Source organism: Lepisma saccharinum, chromosome 9, assembly GCF_977018435.1.
Source record: "Lepisma saccharinum chromosome 9, izLepSacc3.1, whole genome shotgun sequence".
Taxonomy (NCBI): Eukaryota; Metazoa; Arthropoda; class Insecta; order Zygentoma; family Lepismatidae; genus Lepisma; species Lepisma saccharinum.
In genome coordinates this window covers 57492578-57513124 of record NC_139237.1, presented here as the reverse complement: position 1 = coordinate 57513124, position 20547 = coordinate 57492578, and the positions used below count along the sequence as shown (strand labels likewise).

At 38.6% G+C, this 20547-nt stretch overlaps 2 protein-coding genes across 2 annotated transcripts in view; one reads left to right on the top strand and one right to left on the bottom strand.

Annotated features, from left to right (window-relative positions):
- The window catches only part of LOC145992063 (uncharacterized), a 96492-nt gene extending 87432 nt beyond the window's left edge, over nt 1-9060 (bottom strand). Inside the window, exon 1 of the mRNA XM_083128227.1 lies at nt 8976-9060. The gene's annotated coding sequence lies outside the window, so the exon portion shown is untranslated. The remainder of the gene's footprint in view (nt 1-8975) is intronic.
- LOC145992437 (DNA oxidative demethylase ALKBH2-like) overlaps nt 1-20547 on the top strand; it is a 257798-nt gene that overhangs the window by 204528 nt on the left and 32723 nt on the right. The window lies entirely within an intron of this gene.

The window sequence follows — 20547 nt, the reverse complement described above, 5'->3', positions numbered from 1 at the left end:
AAAATCTGAAAATTAAGATTTGTTTTTAAAACTTTTCTGCCTGCAACGTACTAAAATTTCATTACGATCGGACCACTCGTTTCTTATTTACAGAATTTTAAAGAGAGAGATCGTTTGCAAAACTAAAAAAAATACACTTTTTGTTCTCGCGACGATACAAAATACAAAAATCTCGAAAAAAAAAATGGTTGGCATAGATTAACACAGAATTGTATAAGTTAAAGTTTGATGTAACTCGTTTTTATGTAAGTCTACTGGTTAATTTTAAATTGGAGTCCAAGTCGAGTATCTATATTTTTTAATCAGACAGTATTGGTCTGGTATTGATAAATTTACTTTGCAGTGTTACTTCATCAGAATTAATGAGCGTATATCTATGTGATTATTTGTATATAAGTGATATACAGGGTCCGGCAAATAAACCTGACGTTTTTTAATTACAAATAGAAACACAACTCTTTCATACAACGAAGTCAATTTATTTATTTATTTATTGATAGAGCTCAACAGGCCGAGCCCAATTATAGTGCTGTGCTACATCTCAATGTATTTTAACAAAATAGCATGGGTGGCAGTTTCATGCAGTTTCTTGACAAGGACAGTTCCTGTTTTGGATGACTCCTCAAAACCGAATTCGTTGGATGTTCTCGGGATTTCGAATCTTACGATGTCCACCAGGAGTTCTTTTCATTGCTGATGCCGTCTCCTTGAAGTTCCTTACACACAGTAAGATGGTATTCCGACTGGGAACATGTAGATTACGGTGAATGTAAGAGTGTTAATGGAAGGAAGTCACGCTGCATTTCCACCACACATTCATTAGGAAAAATGTCTCAACCACAAGAGCTCTTGGTTGTGCTGACCACTGCTCCATGCTGACTGACATGCTTTGAGATAGCGAACAGCTGAATATCGTTACCTCGAGCAAATTTCGTTCAGTATTGATGTAAAAACCAACAGATTTAGTTGACACGCCTCACAGCTGTTCTATTCAAATAATGAACTGTCCTTGTCAAGAAACTGTATGAAACTGCCTCTCGTGTTATTTTCCTAAAATGCTTTGAAATGTAGCACAACGTGTATGAAATTAACTTCGTTGCATTAAAGAGTTTTGTTTTTATTTGTAATTAAAAACCGCCAGGTTTAGTTGCCGCACCCTGTATTATATTTATAGTGATAGTTACGAAGTGTTTGCAATAGTGGTAATGATGACGCTGTGCTGCACGGTTGTATATATTCAAGATACTATTCCGTTTTCGAGGTTTTGTAGCGTTCAAAGGCTTGCCTGAAAACATTGCTAAGAAAAGTTGGTTTTCTCATTGATCTTTTGTCGGCCCGGGTTCGAATCCTGGCCTGCGCATGGTTGTTTGTGAGTGTCCATTCATCAATTTCATAATGCCATCACTCATCCCCATCTTCGCAAATTAGCCAAAAGTTTCACAAAAAGAGAAGTAAAATAAAGCAAATCAATCCATTAATGAATCATTGATGTTTATACGCTGTGAAAGTTTGTGAGGTGACACACGCTGTGTATGTCTCGTCTCCTTGCCGTCCGCAGCGAGCAAGTGCGAGGATATTGTTTTTTTTAGTGTTTTTTTTACCCCCAATTAATTTGTTTATTTTGTGCCAAGTGGTAAATTGGACACGGATATTACCCCGTGCAGATTGCAACCTAGCAACACAAAGAGTTAGGTGGGTTGCCTAAGTGTCAGGATATTAGGAGTGATTTGGAGGGGACGTGAGGGGACCAGTTTAATCGTAACTGCAATTTAATTCGTACACGTTGAATGGTGGAGTCACGATTTTCCTGCTGTAGGTTCCGGGTTCGAGTCCCTGGACATCGGTGTTCCTTTGTGTTCCTTCATGATTCTCATCTAATTAAAAGCGAGGCAAAATAAGAAATGTACAAGTTCACAGAGTCGATGTACCTTATGATGACCTATTCAACGGCAAGATTAATGTGCATAGACGTAATGTATGCATCACATCCTGAATGTTTCGACAACCAACTTAATTGTCGAAGTTTCATTTGGCCTACAATGACTACATGCAAAAAAAAATTATAAGGCTACTTGGTTCAAATATGTTTCAGAGTTGATATTTTGTAATATAAAATTGAACATACGAGGGAGAATCAAAATCTTAATTTGTTTGCTTCTTATGCAGTTGATATCTGCATGTAGGGTTACACTTCTGCATTTAGGGTTACACACGTTTGCTGCATTTTAGCATAGACCCGTTGCTGATATAGATATATTGTAAAGTCTGAGTTAGCGCCTGTATTACATACCGCAAGAAGAAGAACATTTCGATGCGCGTATCAGCTAACTGCGAAGGTCTTTCCAAGACATCTGCTTGAGAACTGAGGCCATTGTCGGGCTGGCTTCCTCCTCCCTTCGTGAACATGTTGGTGTGGTCAGCACACACAGATATATTGAATTTTCATTTGCCAAAGAATTCCTAAAAGTTTCAGGTTTCCATAGGGAATACAATCATTGCTCTTCACTCATGCAAGTGTGTGTAAAGGAGACGCGATATTTAAAATGACAAAAATGTATTTTTTAAGGTTATTCAATCTGTTATATAATTTTTGTCGCACAAGGTTTTCATTTGACTTTCACAGAAGGCTAATCGGGACTGGACCTACAGTTTAAAGTGGGATATGAACCACTATGTGCCTCCACCGGGAATCGAACCAGGGACTCCTTGATTACAAGGCGACGACTCTACCATTGCGCCATCGGGGAAACCCTTTAATGTAAAACACGATCACGCAAAATGTGATTACTTAAAGATGTGAATAGGGATTTCAAGAAGCTGAATCTAACAATTGCCTGCAGTTATGTTGTTTTGGTTGTAGTTAAGTTGTTATTCCATGGGTTCGAATTACGCCTACTCTGATATTTTATCTCATTCAATAACGACAAATATACCCTCAATAGACACACGAGGTTTTTGAGGGACCCTGTACAGGCCATAGGTTTATAATTGAATGTGATATATTTTTTATTTAGCGTCGTTTTTTCTACCACTTTGACTATTATTTACGATCAGGATGAGTTATGATATGAAGAAATTTATAAACCATAAAGAAAACCCACGCCCAGGACGGGATTCGAACCCGGGACCCCTGACGTCGTACCGCGGTGTGCTAACCCCTCCGCCACGAAGGTCGGTCCATAGCTTTACACGTCGTAGCTTCTTTAAACGAATTGCTAAATCACTTGCCTCGTTACGAGTTGATTTAAAATAAACCTCTGTAAATTCTAAAAGCCTTTTTCCAATCAAAACCTTGAATTCCAGAGATAGTATTTTTTTTCTTTTTTTTAAACTTTTCTGCCTATGTATACTTATCGCGACGATGAGGATGACTGACTATTAGTTGAAATTTGTGAAGAGTTACTTACGAAGAACATTCATACCGAAGCCGGAACTCGAATGCAGATTTTTGGGTGGCGAGAACATAGCTCCAACCAGATTAGCCACCTCGATTGATGGTAGGGCGGGGAAAATTCCAACAACTCGTATCGTTTTTGAGGCTCCTAGGAATTTTTGTAAAGAACCAGTTTGTGACAATTACTAAAAATCCAAAGCTTTCCAATTGATTTTTGCTTCTGAAGTGTACACGTGTTCTCCCTAACGTGTCAACCTGTGCAGCTTTAAAAGTGCCGTTACGGTAATATAACGGCCGATATTTCAAACAAGGAAAGTGTTAAGAGAAATTAATACGCTATGTATTGCTCCATAAATTTAATCCACGTATCGTAGTTCTCATAAACACACCCCTTTTCCGAAGTACTAAAATGTATTGATGTGATTTTTCTTCGAGCGATCGCAAACCTCGAAGCAAGCTCGCCCGTTCCCACGTGGCGGGGCAATGAAAGGCTCGTGCGACGCGCAGAAAGTATTTTTACGTCAGGGAAGTGAAAACTTCACCTACCTTGTGAACACGGGAGACGGAAAAGAACGTTGGTTGCATAAGTTGCAGAACTAAACGGCGAAGTGTCGCACACTTGTCAGAACGCTACTGGAACATGGGAAATGAGTGTAAAATTCGAAATCTCTTTGACATAACGCTTGTAAAACAGTGACAGTACAGGGTACCACACAAGTAACACCCAGGTTTGATTTTGCTGTTTATTCTGTACATCGGTCATACGTAGTGATTGATTGATTTAAAATTGTTGGGTGCATCGGCACGTATGGCCATTTTACACCCTTCCGTGTATACGGGGAAAAGCCCTTTATGTAAAACCCTTAAAGTAAAATTGTAAAAAAAGGAAAAGAGCCCCTTGAAAAAGGTTCAAGATGCAAGTTGTAAATGGACCTGCGTAGGACAAACACAGAAGATAGGGATTCTCTAAAAACTACTTCAGAAACAGTGTTAAAGGCCTGCTCTTCTTAAAAAATCTAAAAGCGTTGGTTAAAACACTGTCACCGTCTCCAAGAAATCATTGGAAAGGTTAAAACTCTGTGTCAGCAGTACTTAGTACTTCTTGTTCACGGCTCCGGGCTCGAATCCTGGCCATGGGCATGGGTGTTTCTTCTAATCATCATTCATTCTCAACGTCAACGATTAGCTAATAGTGGTAGAAAAGCAGCATAAAATAACAAAAGTACATTACAAGTAAAATAAGGTTTCTGACAATCGGGTGGGTTATTTCCGGCTGATGATTCATACTTTTACCAGCTCTCTAACACATCCAGGCTATTACTAAAGGGTTCCTAAAAGGAACACTTACGGAAGATTACAGGACAACCACTGATTTACATGGCGAAGTGGTTAGCACAGCACGATACGACGAAGGGAGCTCCGGCTTCGAATTCCGGCCTGCACATGGATGTTTGTGAGTCTCCCTTCATCAATTTCATCATATAATCACTCATCCTCATCTTCGCGCTTAGCCAAAAGTGGCACAAAATCGAAGTGCAATGAACCAAATGAATCAATCAGTCAATCGATTGACACAGATCTCATCATTGCCGCGGTAACCAATATTTTAAACCACATTTACTCATATGTACCGTGATTGATCCAAAGATTTGCATCTTTTTTTCATAAAAATAATATGCCTAACGTTACTTAGAATATTTTGGACACTCCGTACTATTTTTGCTTGCACAAAGGAGTGTAGCTACTCTTTACATTTTTGCTATCACTTTTTAGTTCTCCCTTTTTAAAAGAAATGCAAACATTTTCAAACCTTAGGTAGGACATTTTGTCTATAGGAACCTTACGTTCTACCGAAGCTATACCATGGTCCTTTTAATTCCATTCCAATTATTTACTGAGGAGCGTGATACCGTTACGAATTAGAATTCTGATAACCGATTCGGAATTTCTAAAATCTGTGTATCACTAGTTCCTAGTTTCCCGAACTGTAACAATATGTGGAATTGGTACGCGTACATAAGTAGAATTTGATATATTGCAATATACAATGCGGAACTTATTAAGTAGTCAAGTGTCTCCTCTTTGTCTCTGGGTCACGGGGTCGATACCCGGTGGAAGCACATAGTGGTTCGATCCCACTTTAAACTGTAGGTCCAGTCCCGATTAGCCTTACTTTGCATAAAGTGGACTTAAACATCAATTCAATCAATCAATCAATTCTCTGTGTGTATGTATGTGCAGTGGCGAAAACTACCTTCGAAGAGAGGTTATGATAGATACAAAAGACCCATTCATATTTCAAGTGTGTATATTTGTATGTATGACACTTTATCTATCTTTTCACACTAGGTCGACACAAATGATTATTAGCAGCTGACTACCCACCATCTAGCGTGATTTTATATGTATGTATGTTTGTGTGTGTAAGTTACACCCACATACACATACGTACAGTTTTGAACAATCCATATACCAAGGGATTGCGAGGTTTGGGGGGGGGGGTGAATACACCCACATTCATTTCTCTCTCTCTCTCTCTCGTATAAAATGAGAGAGTCGTTCTGTCGCTCTAACATTAGGCTCATGCCGTGAAACCATCATTTAAACCTTGGAACGTTACTTCTGTTATTAATTTTTGTTATTGTTAGTAAATTTTACATGCGATTGAATGTATTGCCGTAAATATGAATAGAATACCAGGTGGTAGGTTAAAATGAAGGAAGTAATAGCGTAGAGGGTTATTTAAATGCACGCACAGGTTTTATGGTAATTGCTCCTATAACGAAAAGCTATTTATATCCGTTACAAGCTCAAGAGTCACGACAAAAAAATGTACCTCTCGTTCAAACTCTGCAGCGAATCAAAATGCGAGGCACTACACAAAGTAATATTTCACCCCTTAAAAGAGCCAGTTTTCCAGACACCGGCTTATAGATTTAAATGTAATATATGGAGGGCTTGGCGGAGGACAGCGTGATTAATAAATATTGGAGGATTAAAAATGTTTTCGGCTTCCAGTGCCGTACCTTTAGTGTTGTGTGTCTGATGCTTGGTGTTGTGTAACTTTCGTTATTTTCATATATCAAATATTATTTCCTCTAATTTATCATAAAATGTCACTTTTGGCTTGTGAAAGAGGGCTATATCTCCCCACCTCAAAAAGTGCCCGACATTTTTCAAACAAAGATATGCTGTTGAATTATCGAAAAGATGTGGAAATCAGCATTCCCAAGAAGAAAAACAGTATTCAACGAGTTTAGAGCCCCTGATCCTCCTTACGAAATGTTTAGATACAATATCCAATTTGACCTTTATTAACTTTGATAATTATACCAGCATTCGACAAAAAAACTATATTTTTGCATTGCCGTTCAATTGTGTCCTCTTTAAGCAGTCAGGTATTATGAGAGTGGATAAAGTGTTGCATTTACGCTGTTTTCAGGCAGAAATGATGATGTCTAAATGAGCAGCTCTGGATTCTTCAACGTGTGTATGTATATTGTGGAAGTCATATGTATTAATTCTGTCTGATTCATGGTCGTCTCTACTTTTCAAAGACATTTGTCGTATCTTCAGGTCTTGGATCGGTTTTGGTGTGTTAAACATATTTATCTACCCTTCCCTTCGTCATATCATCCTCGTCGTCGCTTAGCCAGAAGTGGCAGAAAGCGACGTAACAATAACCAAATCAATTAATCATATTTACTCTAATGAGGCCGGGTTCGAATCCCGACCTGGGCATGAATTTTTGTGAGTGTCCATTCACCAATTTCATCACATCATCACTCATTCCCACCTTTGCAAATTAGCCAAAAGTGTCACAAGAAGCGAAGTAAAATAAAATTTATAAGAAAAACACAAGTTTTATACATGAACTAATTATAATATCTATACCTGTTATTTACCTTGAAACGATACACAAAATTATCATAAAATATTCCAGCACTACGTTTGCATCGTAAAGGTTAAAATGGTGCATCGTACAAGGAAAGCAAATAAGGGGGTGTGGAGTTACGGTCCTGTATATCTCGATATCGGCCATAGTGGAGGTGATATGATCAGTACCATGTTCCAACCGCTTTTGCACGTCCAGTTTGCCGCCAGACACCCATTAGAAGTTGAGTGAACCCCAGAGTCTTTTTGTGCAGGACACTCTTCGAGGAATGCCAACCTGAGATCATCCACACGCAAATTCGAAGCCAGAGTACTTTCGTGTCAGACCCCCCCCCCCCCAGTCAATAATATGGCGCGTAAAATGTACACCCGTTCAATTATTAGCACTGACATGACAAAAAAATCAAATTTATTTGTAGGTGCGGAAACACGGGGGGGATGGGGTACATTGGAGATGTAAGTTATTAGGATCACCTTTTCCCCAAAAACTAAAGGTTCCCTGGAAGAATAAACTTATAACAAAGTGGAATCTCTCCCCTTTGGTCCAACCTTCCTAAGAAAATTCTAGTAACCTAGCTGTGTATGCGTGCGCGTGTGTAGTATGGGGTGGGGGGTTGTGTGGCACAGTAACAGTGGGATCTCAGTATCTGGTTTTATGTTTTATAACGTCTTTAGATAATGTTAACGTTAAGATTTTTATTACTTAAATATAAACACATTATCGCCATTACAATGAAGTAACGTGGTAACTCGAATGTCTATTTCTTCCCAGTTCCAAAGAAACAGATTAAATTCATACTTTTTCATGAAATATTCACGTTAAATTTGAGAGACTCGTCAAATCCTTAAATAAAAAAAAATCGTTATTTCCATCATCATTTGATCGACAATACTGAATATAGTACTCTGGCACGATTTTGGAAACTGGATCAAGCTGTGTGCAGGAAAGGTCTGCTTAATTTCCATGAAGTTAGTTAAAATTGAAAAGCAAAAATGATTATAAATAAGCTCTTTCATTCAGCCTTGTAATTGCAGATTTTGTGGTAATATAAACGTCAGACTTTGCTTGTAAACAGTTCCAATATGCTCAATAGCAGAATAGTAGTGATCTTTGTGTGTAATAGAATTTGCAAAATTTTGTAAAAGGAATATAACTTCGTGGTTGGTCCTTTTCTTATATGTGTAAGAATGAACTGTTGGCTTAGACGTTCAAGATGAAATGGAAGAGTGATCACTGTAGGTGATAAAGCACCACCAAAAGGATATCCGATAAGTACAATTTTCTGTTACGAGGTTCACTGGTGCTACCGGTGCACAAACGTGCTTCTAGTAATGTTCATTGAGTTAATTCCAATGGTAACTGACGAAGTGAAGTTTGTAGAATTGAGTCACTTGCACTTAACGAACTGAGATTTTGGGGTATGCACAGTGTATCTACAGGAGGCCAATGTAGATCTATTAATTGGCATTCAAACCGTAAGTTCTAGACACCTTTAGGAGAGATTTATTTAGTTCACACATCTGCTCCATTGCGAGAATCAACGGCTTGTACAGTACCAATTTTTGCAACATTAACGCACTTTTTTTTTCAGTTATGAATGAAAAACACCACCTTATGAACTCATATATTGGAAATTCCAATTGGCGCATGCACAGAACCGAAAGCTCTAACGAAATCGAAACTTACCGGTAGCCGCAAATGTTCTACAGCCAAGCCACTGCGGTGGTCACAAGATAGGTCGTTCCGTTTGCACGATGCTGATGCGCTCAGACACACAATGCACTATAGTGGAGCAGACAGGTGGGGAGCCAATATGAGGCACTCTCGGCTTGAACTCCGCGCCCGAGTGCGCATGCGCAGTGGCCTCGGTTTACCGAGTCACTGCCAGAGGGTTCGGAAAATATTGCACACCTCCTTCCTTCCTTTCTACATTCCTGAATATTCCTGCACCGAGGAGAGGGACGATTCTCGGGACAAGGTCATTCTTCCGAAGCAGCGGTTAAAAGTGAAAAGAAAGGGTTTGTGGTCGTGTTTACGACTTTCTTCTTCGTCTCTTTTTCGATCTTCTCTGTCCTCCGATCTTTTTTTCCTTGTTTTTGTAGTGATCGGACATGCTTGGATGTTGTAGGAGTCCTGACGACTTGTGGAGCTCTATTCTCTTTCAGCGTATTCTGATCTGTTTTTTTCAGTCACAGTGGAGGACAGTGGTTGTTAGGTTAAAATGATTCTGTTCTCAATGCGTCACTGAGGATATTTTTACTCCTAATATTACTTTTATATGTATATATATATATAAACTGGAGAACAGGTGTAAATTACAGAGGTTTGATGTAAATAGGAAAGAAATGGGAACATGTAAATTGTAAGGGTCTTCCAGTTCTAGAAGCGAAAAATCTCATACAGGTTCTTCTGACAAAGTAGTAGAAGAAGTGAAGGAAGATTATTATTATTATATCATTCCTATATCCATGTTGATTCATTAGAAGCGAATTGATCTAGTAATTTATGTTGAACAGGTTGCAAGAAAACTTAAATTTTCAGTCTGTGCTGTAGTATCATCCAGAATTCAATCCATTTACTCTAAAATTACATAACATTCTGTACACATTGAAGATGTTAATCCATTTTCTCTAGTTTAGTTCTAATCAACTTACAATTTTCGAATCCTAAGCTACTTCAACATTCTTCCAGCGAGACACTGTCAAATTGCTCCTGAATATATATTTTTTTTAAATTAAATGCAACGCTGTGATTTTATTCTGTCTTGTGAGTCGACGACCTTAAACTGTCATTTGAATAAACATCATGTATTATATACACGTGCATAATTTAGTAAATTGTAGAAGATATTTTACATACAGTTTGTTTAACTTTTGATTGGTTTTCTATTGTGTCCCATCCGTGACACCAAAAACAATTAATTTCTCCTTTAACTTGTTACATTGCCGACCTCCGTAGCAGAGTAATTAGCACAGCGCGCTATGAAGCCAGAGGTTCTTGGTTCGAATCCAGGCCTGGACATGATTTTTTTTTAGTGTCCATTCATCAATTTCATCATATCATCACTTCTGCATCACAACCAACTGAAATTGACCGTGGATATTCACGGAATATTTATTCTTTCTTCCTAAGTTCAGGTATGCAGAACAATCGTGATGGTTGAGATCGGCATATTGCTCGTTTTCTCCCTCCTTGTACACCAAATTTTTGTTTGTAGTTGCAATGGCTTGTAACACATTAATGAACTTAATTTGCACTGGAAGTCAGCTAATGTTCAATGGACTTTTTAGCCCAAATTTTATCTTGTACTTCCGTAATGTCTGATATATCGATAAGTAACGTTTTTGAACAAACTCTTGCCGACCACACACACACACACACACACACACACACACAGAGGGGGAGGGCTAGACGGAGCGGAGAAACAAGTTAAGAAATAGAAACAATTCACAAGATAACAATTTGATATTTATTAGGCTTTCAATTCATCAGATACAGTATTTGCAGCAGTTTGAGTTACAAGAAGCCCGTGACATCAGTTGTTGATAAAGGGTTGTTATTAAAAATGTAAAGCCTTCCCCTGTGCCTTGGAATCACGCAGAGTATAAATACTTCACACAGGCTCGATCTCGGCCATGGTAAAAGTTGCATGATCAGCATCAAACTCCAACTGGTAAATCCAGTCCCGATTAGCCTATCTAAGCGTAAAGTGGACTTTTAGTTTGGCCAATACTCGGGACTGGTAGTGTCGTTTACAACTTGTTGCTTGTCGCTTCGGTATGAAATCCTCGCGTTGCTTGTCACTTCGTTTTAAAGTTCATTTAGGGAGAATACCGAACCGACAATCGATACATGTTTTTTGGGAACAACCTAATCAGTATCAACGATTCACACCGTAGCGGCTTAACAGGCTACACAAGTCTGCTTTGATGACACCTTCAAGTGACACGGGACGCGTGTCGCTTCGGGAGAATTCACACCGAAGCGACAGGCAACGTTTGCGGCTTGGGAAGGAACCAACCAACAGCAACCTTAACGTAGCGGTCCAGCAGGCCGCGCAAGCATGCTTTCGATTGGTTGTTCTTGAGTTGCTTTGTTTTACTTCGCTTCTTGTGCCACTTTTGTCTAATTTGCGAAGATGGGAATGAGTTATGATATGATGAAATTGATGAATGGTGAATGGACTCTCACAAACATCCATGCCCAGGCCAGGATTCGAACCCGAGACCCCTGGCGTCGTAGCACTTTCGATTGGAGAAATGCTCAAGCGACACGTGTCGCGTGTTGCTTCGGTCTGAAAATCTCCACAAGCGATCCGAGGTAGCTAATATAGTTGGGTATCATTTGCTTTTCTTCCCTCAAGTGATGTATAATTCATTCCCTAGCTTCGTTTCAATCCGCGCCTTCTGTATTTCACGAAACCAAGTGTACAGAAGTTTAAGCAATCAAAATGCAGCCATGCAAAACCTGAATTTCGAACGGAATCGTACAACATAAGAGATGTCCGGAAATCCGGCTTCCACTAATTGGCTTTGCCGTTGGGACATGGTGAATCGCAGCGTCCTTCCATTACTCACAGTCCGCCTGAAATTGTGTGATCTCCCACGAATCGCGATTGTGTTACATAAAGGACTGAAAACCAAAGTGGAGGAGGTGTCCAATGAGGACGTTGTTTAATTTTTCACTGCAGTCGCCCCTCGAAGGTCACTTGCGGTGAGATCATCAGAGGTGGCTGAAGGGTTACTGGAACATTTACTCACGCACCGTCATTTGGTGGTATGATTCACAACAGCACTTCGTGGGAGAACATGGATATTCCAGGTAGCAAGAGAACAGTTTTTTTCGCAATGAAAAGTGTTTCCGTTTTAATTACCACATACAGCTAGTGAGTAACATGTGATGTAACCAAATGTCTAAACTGTGACTACTAGAATATAATTCACGATATCCTTGGTTTAGAGTATGCATCTGTTAAGTACCCTTGCCTCGTTTACAAGCAAATTACCTTCTTTAACTTGCGCATGTAAAACTATACATAAATACACGCTAGCACAGGTCATGAATGAGCAATATTTACTTACGAAACGTGAGAACCCACGTCTTCCTAGCATAAACACTCGCTGACTTGGGGATAAGGGTTCAGGGGTCACTTGGAACATGTTACGGAGGACAAGAAAGGTATATCAGAGTGGCATCACCTGCATTGAAGTAAACCTTTTAATTTATCGCTCGCTTGGCACTATGCAAATTATCCTTTAAATAAACCTATTAAGAAACATGATGTTAGACGCTCACCTAAGAGCTTACCAATTCATTGATTGATTGATTTGTTTTATTTCACTTCGCTTTTCTGCCACTTTTGGCTAATAGCAAATATGAAGATGAGGATGAGTGATAAAATTGATGAACGGACTTCACAAATATCACCCATGAGTGTGCCAGGATTCAAACCCGGGACCCCTGGCGTCGTAGCACGCTACGCTAACCACTCCGCCACAGAGGTCGGCAAGGGCTTACCAATTCGCAAGCACAGTCATTTAAGTCTGTAAAGAATCCTTAACTGACAATACAAACAAGAGAAACATCTCTTTGTTTTAGTTTGACGTATTCTCAACTGCTCTATGCGAATGATATCATGAAAATTTATGATTTCGATTGGAAGTAATGTTTCATCAGATGACAGTTTACTCAATTCTGCTAAAATTTGCTTTTTAAGCTATTAACATACAAACGAGAATGATCTTTGATTGTATTATTATTATTATTATCATCTTCCTTCTTAAACGCACGGAAGTTGCAGCGAGTAACAATAGCGACCAGGAATGAACTTCATCCAAGGATACTTTCGATATTTTCGATAATTTGTGTATTCTTATCGTATGTACCCTTGGTAGAACATAATCTTGTATGTACCATCTAACTTAATAAGTCGTTATGGAAAGACTGGCGACAATTTAGGAAAAAAAATGTCCTCCTTTTTCCACCCTTGTAGACCACAATAGTAGTTCTACCCTCAGGTTCTACTGCTAAGTATGCTCACTCTCCAACAGGACACATAAAATTGCCCACACGAAAATCAGTCGTCATGAAGCATTATTTTAGTAAGATATCAGTTGGTAACAGAAATTAGCATTCATATGAATAATTATGAACCATTAGATTAGCACAATATCAGTGGTGTGAGAAATTAGCGTTCATCAGAATAATAATGTTCCTTATTGCAGTGGTTTCTAAAGTGTGCGCGCCGGCGTCGTGGGGTGCCGCGAAATGTTTCAATATTTTCACAAATTATATGGTTGTTCAAAATATGTGCTTACTTAGTACTTTCTACATAAACATCTATTTCAAATTCAAAAACATTTTATATTTTTTAACTTAAGGCAAGCAACCTAACCTGAGCGTTGCAAGTGTTAGATGGGTCTACATTCTGACTTGTTCGGCGCGGAAACATTTTGAAACACTAAGGGCGCCGTGGAACGAAAAACTTTAGGAATTCATGCCTTAGTGCGTTTCCATAGATCTCCACAAACACAACTACATCGATATACAGTAAAACCTCGTTAATGCGGACCCCGATAAACCGGCCTTCGCTTAATCCGAACAGGCAAAAAACAAAGAAACAAAAAAAAGACCCGTGAAATTCAAGGTTTTAAATGTGGCTAGAAGTCAATAATCGCATTCGTCATATTGCTCCGTAACGGCTAAAAACATCCAACGTCCAAGGGTGAACTTCCCAAAGAAAAAGGCAGTCAACCACTGATGAAATTCTGTTTCCCGCAGGCTTTCGGGAAGAAGACGCATTGACACAGGAATACCCTCCGCATATTCTCGAAAAAACTGGTCACTATAATACGTGGCCGTACAAACCTATGCCCTTTAAATACACCATAATGAACGTGTTTTGTTACTATAAACGCAGTTTTAATGCACTTTCTACTGTTCTTTTAGGTTATTTCAGCTAATCCGGACTTTCGTTAAACCGGTCAACTTATTCCCCCATTAGTCCGGATTAACGAGGTTTTACTGTATATACATGCATATCTATATGTGTGTAACACCCTAACTTTTCAAGTCAGTTATTATTTTTTAGATCTAGTGCAATACTAAAATTTATACAGATGGCGATTTCCACATTGGGATATAATTGAGATGCGTTGATAAATAGACAAGATACGCACGAATGCAGCGAAAGAACATAACAGGGGTAATCTTAGCTTGATGCGATGGTTTTTTTTGTCCTGGGCTAGATGCAGCATCTGTGTTCTTGACAATGGAAAACATTAAGAGTTAACGCTGGCAAACTCCTATTTCCCTAGCAAACCCTTTGATAACCATACGGAAGTCCTGTGAAATAATTCAAACTGTTATTATTAGCTGCGTGGCCCACGAAATTCAAGAGCTGGGCATTAGTCCCTGCGACATAACTAATCCACATGCGAGAATGACGAGTGTGTCCTTTACTTTTTCTCCCACTCAAGGAGTTATTGAACGCGCAAGTTCTCCATCTACCCATACACGGAACGGTCTATGCTAATTAGCACGGTGGAGCCCATGCGCCCCTCAAAAAATGTCTTTAAGTGCAAACACCGGCTTCATCTTTAATGGACTTAGCACTTGCAGGATATCGTCTCGTCCACCGGAAGAGCAAATATTAACCATTAAGAAAGAAAACGAAGGGGGAAGGGAATTAAACAGAGCAGATCCATATGGTGTGCAAATACGTTGGGGCATTCCTCATAAGATTAAGCATATGGAGTGTCCACTGATCTAGGCGTAATTCCAAGTAGAGCCTTGCACACTGTCAATAGTGGCGTCCTTCCCGTATGATACGTGAATCGAAACGTTATTCGGAATGGGTGGAGAGGACATTTATGCTGTATATCTCAAAAATATACAAGTTTGGATCAAATATTGGGCCTCCCAGATGACGCAATGGTAGCGTCGTTGCCTTGTAATCAAGGGGTCCCGGGTTTGATACCCGATGGAGGCACATAGTGGTTCGGATTCTACTTTAAACTGTAGGTCCTCTCGATTAGCCTTACTGTGCATAAAGTGGACTTAAAACACCAACTCAATCAATTGGATCAAATATTATCCAACCTACCCACTTCCTTTGCGAACAGTACGTTTGACGTTACATATTCTTCTTGCAACTTTTGTGGAAAGTTTAATGTTCTAACGAGTTCAGTTTACAATACGTACCAAAATCGGTCACTTAGTTCTGCAGATATCTGAAAATATTAATTATGACATTAAAGATGACGTTATAAGAATAAATAAAAGATGGCTTCGTGTTACCCGTCAGTGTAAGTAAATGCCAAGAAATAAACAGTAAACTAAGGTAATGAATCGTTCCACCCTCCAGCGTATAGAATTGATCATTTAATGTGACAATAATCGTAGAAACATATTGTATATTGCATATTAATCGTATATGTATAATAATTCTTGAAGCTTTCCTGGCGGCGAATATTGAAGAGGTTTTCTCGAGCAATCAGCCAGGTGATTTTCGGAAAGGCTTTCGAGAGGTAAGGTCACTCTCATCTTCAGGGATTGAATCCTGATTAGTGATTTCTGTACTGGCTTTTGCTATTGTAATTATATAATTTAAATCTTGCTAGCAAAAAGGCTAAAGGGAAATACAGAGGTGCAAGCGGGATGACATCTTGCTGTCAAGACACACTCGTACGCTTTGGCGTCGCGAGAAATTTGAATAGTAGAAATAGTAACAACAATAATGATTATTGTCATGCTTATGATTATTGTTATAATATTATGACTATTATAAACTAATAAAAATAAACCAATTTTATTCGAAAGTTTTTATTATTATATCCTTAGGAAGACCCTTCTACTCGATCCACCAGATGAGCGTATATGGAAAACAACTGGTTTTTTATTATTATTTACATTTCATGTAGTTAATGTATTGAAATGCATAGCTATTCTAGTTCGTAATTTATTTTTGCACACGTCGTTCTAGAAAAAGTTTTAAAGGTTAGGGGAAAATTTTAGTGGTAACCGTTCACCTAATACTCAAATTTTTGGAATTTTGAAAACTGTGAAACAATTTATTTTTTGGTTTAAATGATAAAATATAGATACATAAACTGGTTCCTGTCTTTTATGTTTAATGCCTCGATTTAATACATTTTCTGCTTCGTTGTTCTGTTCGAATACCAAGTAATTAAACTTTATTTCTGTTCTTAACAATAAAAATAAAATGTCAAGCTTTCTGGTATTTGGTAACTTGAAATGAAGCATGGAAGGTGGAGGAACCTGTTCGACGCCTATGCATGTACAGTCAATGGCAAAGATAATGGTAAGCAAATTGTCCACCGCTAATTTAATTATTTTTTTATTCTACATCCTGTGTGGTTTTAAGGAATGAAAGTATGTTGGTTCCAAGCAGGCATTGTTCTCTGCTTATTGTCGTCATTATTTCAATTCATTGTCATCACATTGTGTAATTCAGACCGAATGAAAATGGTGGTGGACAATTCGCCTACTGTTTCTTTCGCCGGTGGGTGTACGGCCCTATGCCCGAAATAGGAATTTGATAAGCTGCGCAGCATTAGACACTGAGTGGATTTTCATAAATATTCTGTTGCATGGATGGCGGAGGTTAGTCCTTTATCTACACTGGAGGAAAGTCTGCAAATCCCCTTCAACCCATCTTGTCGCGAGAACCAGTTGTGGAAGGCGCTGAAGACCGTTCGTGACCGGAAAGGAGAGGCAGCTGTGTTTGCCAAGCCCACGCGCAGCAAAAGCACTTGCTCTTAATTTTGTGCTTTGTTTGTTTCTCCAGCCACTTCGCGCTCGCTCAACTTCAACTTGTCTGATTATTTTCACAAGGGATTACTGTGGTAAAATGTTCTCTTCTTACAGTACACATTTCTAAAGAATGTAACTGCAGAGTAGGAATTATATGTATAGATGATTTCTTTTCTTATTTCAGTGGAAAGTAAAGTCTGCTTGGTGGATGACATTCGATAGATATTCCTTTACATAGGGTATCTAACAGACTTCAAGTTGCAAGGTTGTTTTTTTCTCTGTAAATTTCCTTAAGTTATTCTATAGTGTTCCTTACAAAATCTTGACTTTCTCAAATGTTAAGCTCTTCGTACGTAATGCAACATTGACAAAATATTTCCGATTCGAGAGCCGATAGAGGTATGAGATGGTGCCTTCATAATTTTAACCTAATCATCATTCATCTTCATTGTCGGGTTTAAGCTAAAGACATAGAAAATAACATAATATAAGAACAAAAATGAAAAGCATTCTGTTTCATGGCGCCTTCCTGTCTATCATCTTTGCAACATTTATCAGTTGTCGAACTTTCCTCACCCTTCTTGTTGTTATTTATTCTGGATCATTGTGCGGATCAGCTTAACATACTCCAGGTATGCTTTCCTGTCTTAACTCTACTTCAAATAATAATAATAATTTTAACATATTGCACCTAAGAATCTCATTAATAGCATTCATTCTTATGAGTAGGGCTAGGATTTTCATGACTTAGCATATTTTTTTTTGGTAAGGTTCATGTGTTCCCTAAACATATATAAATTCATATTATGAAGAAACTAATCAAATTAAGGTGCTTTTGAAGGGCATATTTGGCCATTTCTGCATGATAGAGCATATTTTGATGGATTTTTCTGTCATATTCAGCATATTTTCGCTTTTTCAAGAAATATACAGTCATTTTCGAAGTGGATTCGTTTTTACTCCCATGTTCACTTGAGGGTTTTATTTTTTTTTTTGGACTGCAGCAAAATGTTTTTCATTTTTCTTTGAAAATTTACAGAAAGTATTCAATGTGCATTGCAACTCAGGGCCCATAAAGTGAACCAAAAATAGTACGTATGGAAAATATCTCGGCATTTAGATATTGATCTTTGAAACAGTCCAGTTATAAGAGCATATTTTTCAAATTATAGTGCATATTTTGTACAATTTTAGGTCATAAGAGCATATTTTATTTTGCATATTTTGCTGATTTCAGGTCATGAAAATCCTAGCCCTACTTATGAGTAACCAATATTCTGAGCCATCGTTATGGTCGTTGTAACACACACTGTGATTTCACACAATTTCTGAATTAGAGTTTCTTATTAGGCTACTGGATGCCAAATGAAATCCAAATAAAATATATAAGTTGACTTTAACCGATACAAGGAGCATAAAGAATGGTCTAGAAATACACTTTGTGAAGCAAAATATGAAATCACTAACAAGAAAAGAAATGTAGCAACACTGTATTAGTGGTTACAAACACGTACATATCCACTTAATTTTTCAGCAGTCACCATTATTTTCAAAGCACTTTTGGTACTGTGGTACAAGCTCTTTATATCCTCTGCACTAAAGTTCAACGCCTGGGAGTTCAGCCAATCCTACACTGCCGTTTTCAACACCTATGCAATCCACTTTCTGGGGATGAAGGAAGACATGATAGTCACTAGGTGCACGGTCCGGACTATACGGTGGATGATCAAGAAGTTCCTCTCCGAATCGTGAGCGAAACAGTGTGTGGTCTAGCGTTGCCATGACTAAGAATAGTCCTGAGCTCAGCATTCCTCATCGTCGGTTATGTATGACAAGTCTTCGTTACGATACTGTTACTGACTACGTCTGCCATGTGATTGTTTTCCCCGGCTTCTTGAAAAGCAACAAAAGCACGTTGGTTGTTCCAGAAAACAGTTGCCATGACTTTTCATGCGGATAAAGGTTGCTTGAACTTTTTCGCCTTTGGTGGGTGTGAACACACTACACATTTATCGTACGTCTTCTTCACTTATTACACTCGTACCATACTCTTCACATAATTCTCTGTGAATTTCGGCAGCCTTATGGCGTTTGGCGTTAAGAAATTGAATCACAGACCGTACTTCTCAACTGGCGGGATTGTGTAATCGCACAGCCATTTTAACACGCTCTATTGCAATCGATAACCAAGAGCTGACAGGCGAAAATATTATTGCTGGGTCGCCAATAGACCAGTTGATGTTACTGCACACTCGTGATCTCATCATACTTGTCAGTCACATTTTGTAAATAATCGGCTCTTCTTTTTTAATGCGCCTCGTATATAGTATTAAATTGGTTTCCTTTCAACTAATTCAAATTTATTCGTTGCATAGAACGTACACCTTCCTCATGCTGCATTTAATTCTTAGCTTACATCCAACCCCAACCTGTAGCTTTGGTAGGGGTTACTACGTTATTTCACAGAGACGATGTTGAGTTTCCGTTGTAAGTCACTGTCGAGGAGTAGCACCTGAATCATGCAATGGGCCATGTAATCTGTCTTTGCGGGCCAGAGGTGAGCGGCCACACTTTAATATATGCTGCTGGAGAAGTGGACTTCGGGAGAGAAACCACCCGTGTTGTTTCCACTTTCATTGATCCCCCCCCCCCTTCCCCTTCTTCGCACTTTCTCCCGCGTTCCTTATGGATACATGGAAAGGTCATCGCCTACAGTCCGCTGTAAACGATTCGTGCTTACTACATTCTTCTTTACTTAAAATCTATCTTTTGATAATAACGGCAGTACCAACAAGTACACTGAACACTTACCCAAGAAAAAAGTGTGTTTTTAAAAACATATTTTACTCTCATAATTTTCAATTCAAGCTCGTCTGACTTAACGTGCATCAAATGTCTGCAACAAGATTTCTTACGGGCAGTGTTTGGTCGGACTAACCCATTACCTCCATTTCCCCTTCTGAGCTCTTTTGTACACTGCGTTTCGACAGAGCTTATTTTATTTCTTCACCAGGTAAAATAGATGAATTAGTAGATCGTGCACAGGATTAATATTCCAAACATCATCGGTTCAAATCCCATTACGACAAAGTAAAGAAAATTCTGCATGCAGATGAAAGACCTGAATATTTAGGCAAAAATGTCAGTTTATTATATTTTTTATTATTATTATTATTTACAAATTACTAAACTCCTTTGTTAAACGTCGAGGCTCACCCTATTGCTGTCCTGCCACCTAACCCCACTGAATGCACGTACTACACCACATACTAAAATAAACACACACAAAAAAACAAGAAATAAACGAAAAGTGAGAATGAAGACACACAACTACTCAAAAGACATAGTACCTACACTTGAATAAACATGATTACTCTTGGTGCCTTTAGGTAAGATAAAGTAATTTACTCAAACTAAAAGTATAATAACATTTTGAATCATACAATAATTGTATAATTGTAAGAAACTTTAAAAGATAATAGTT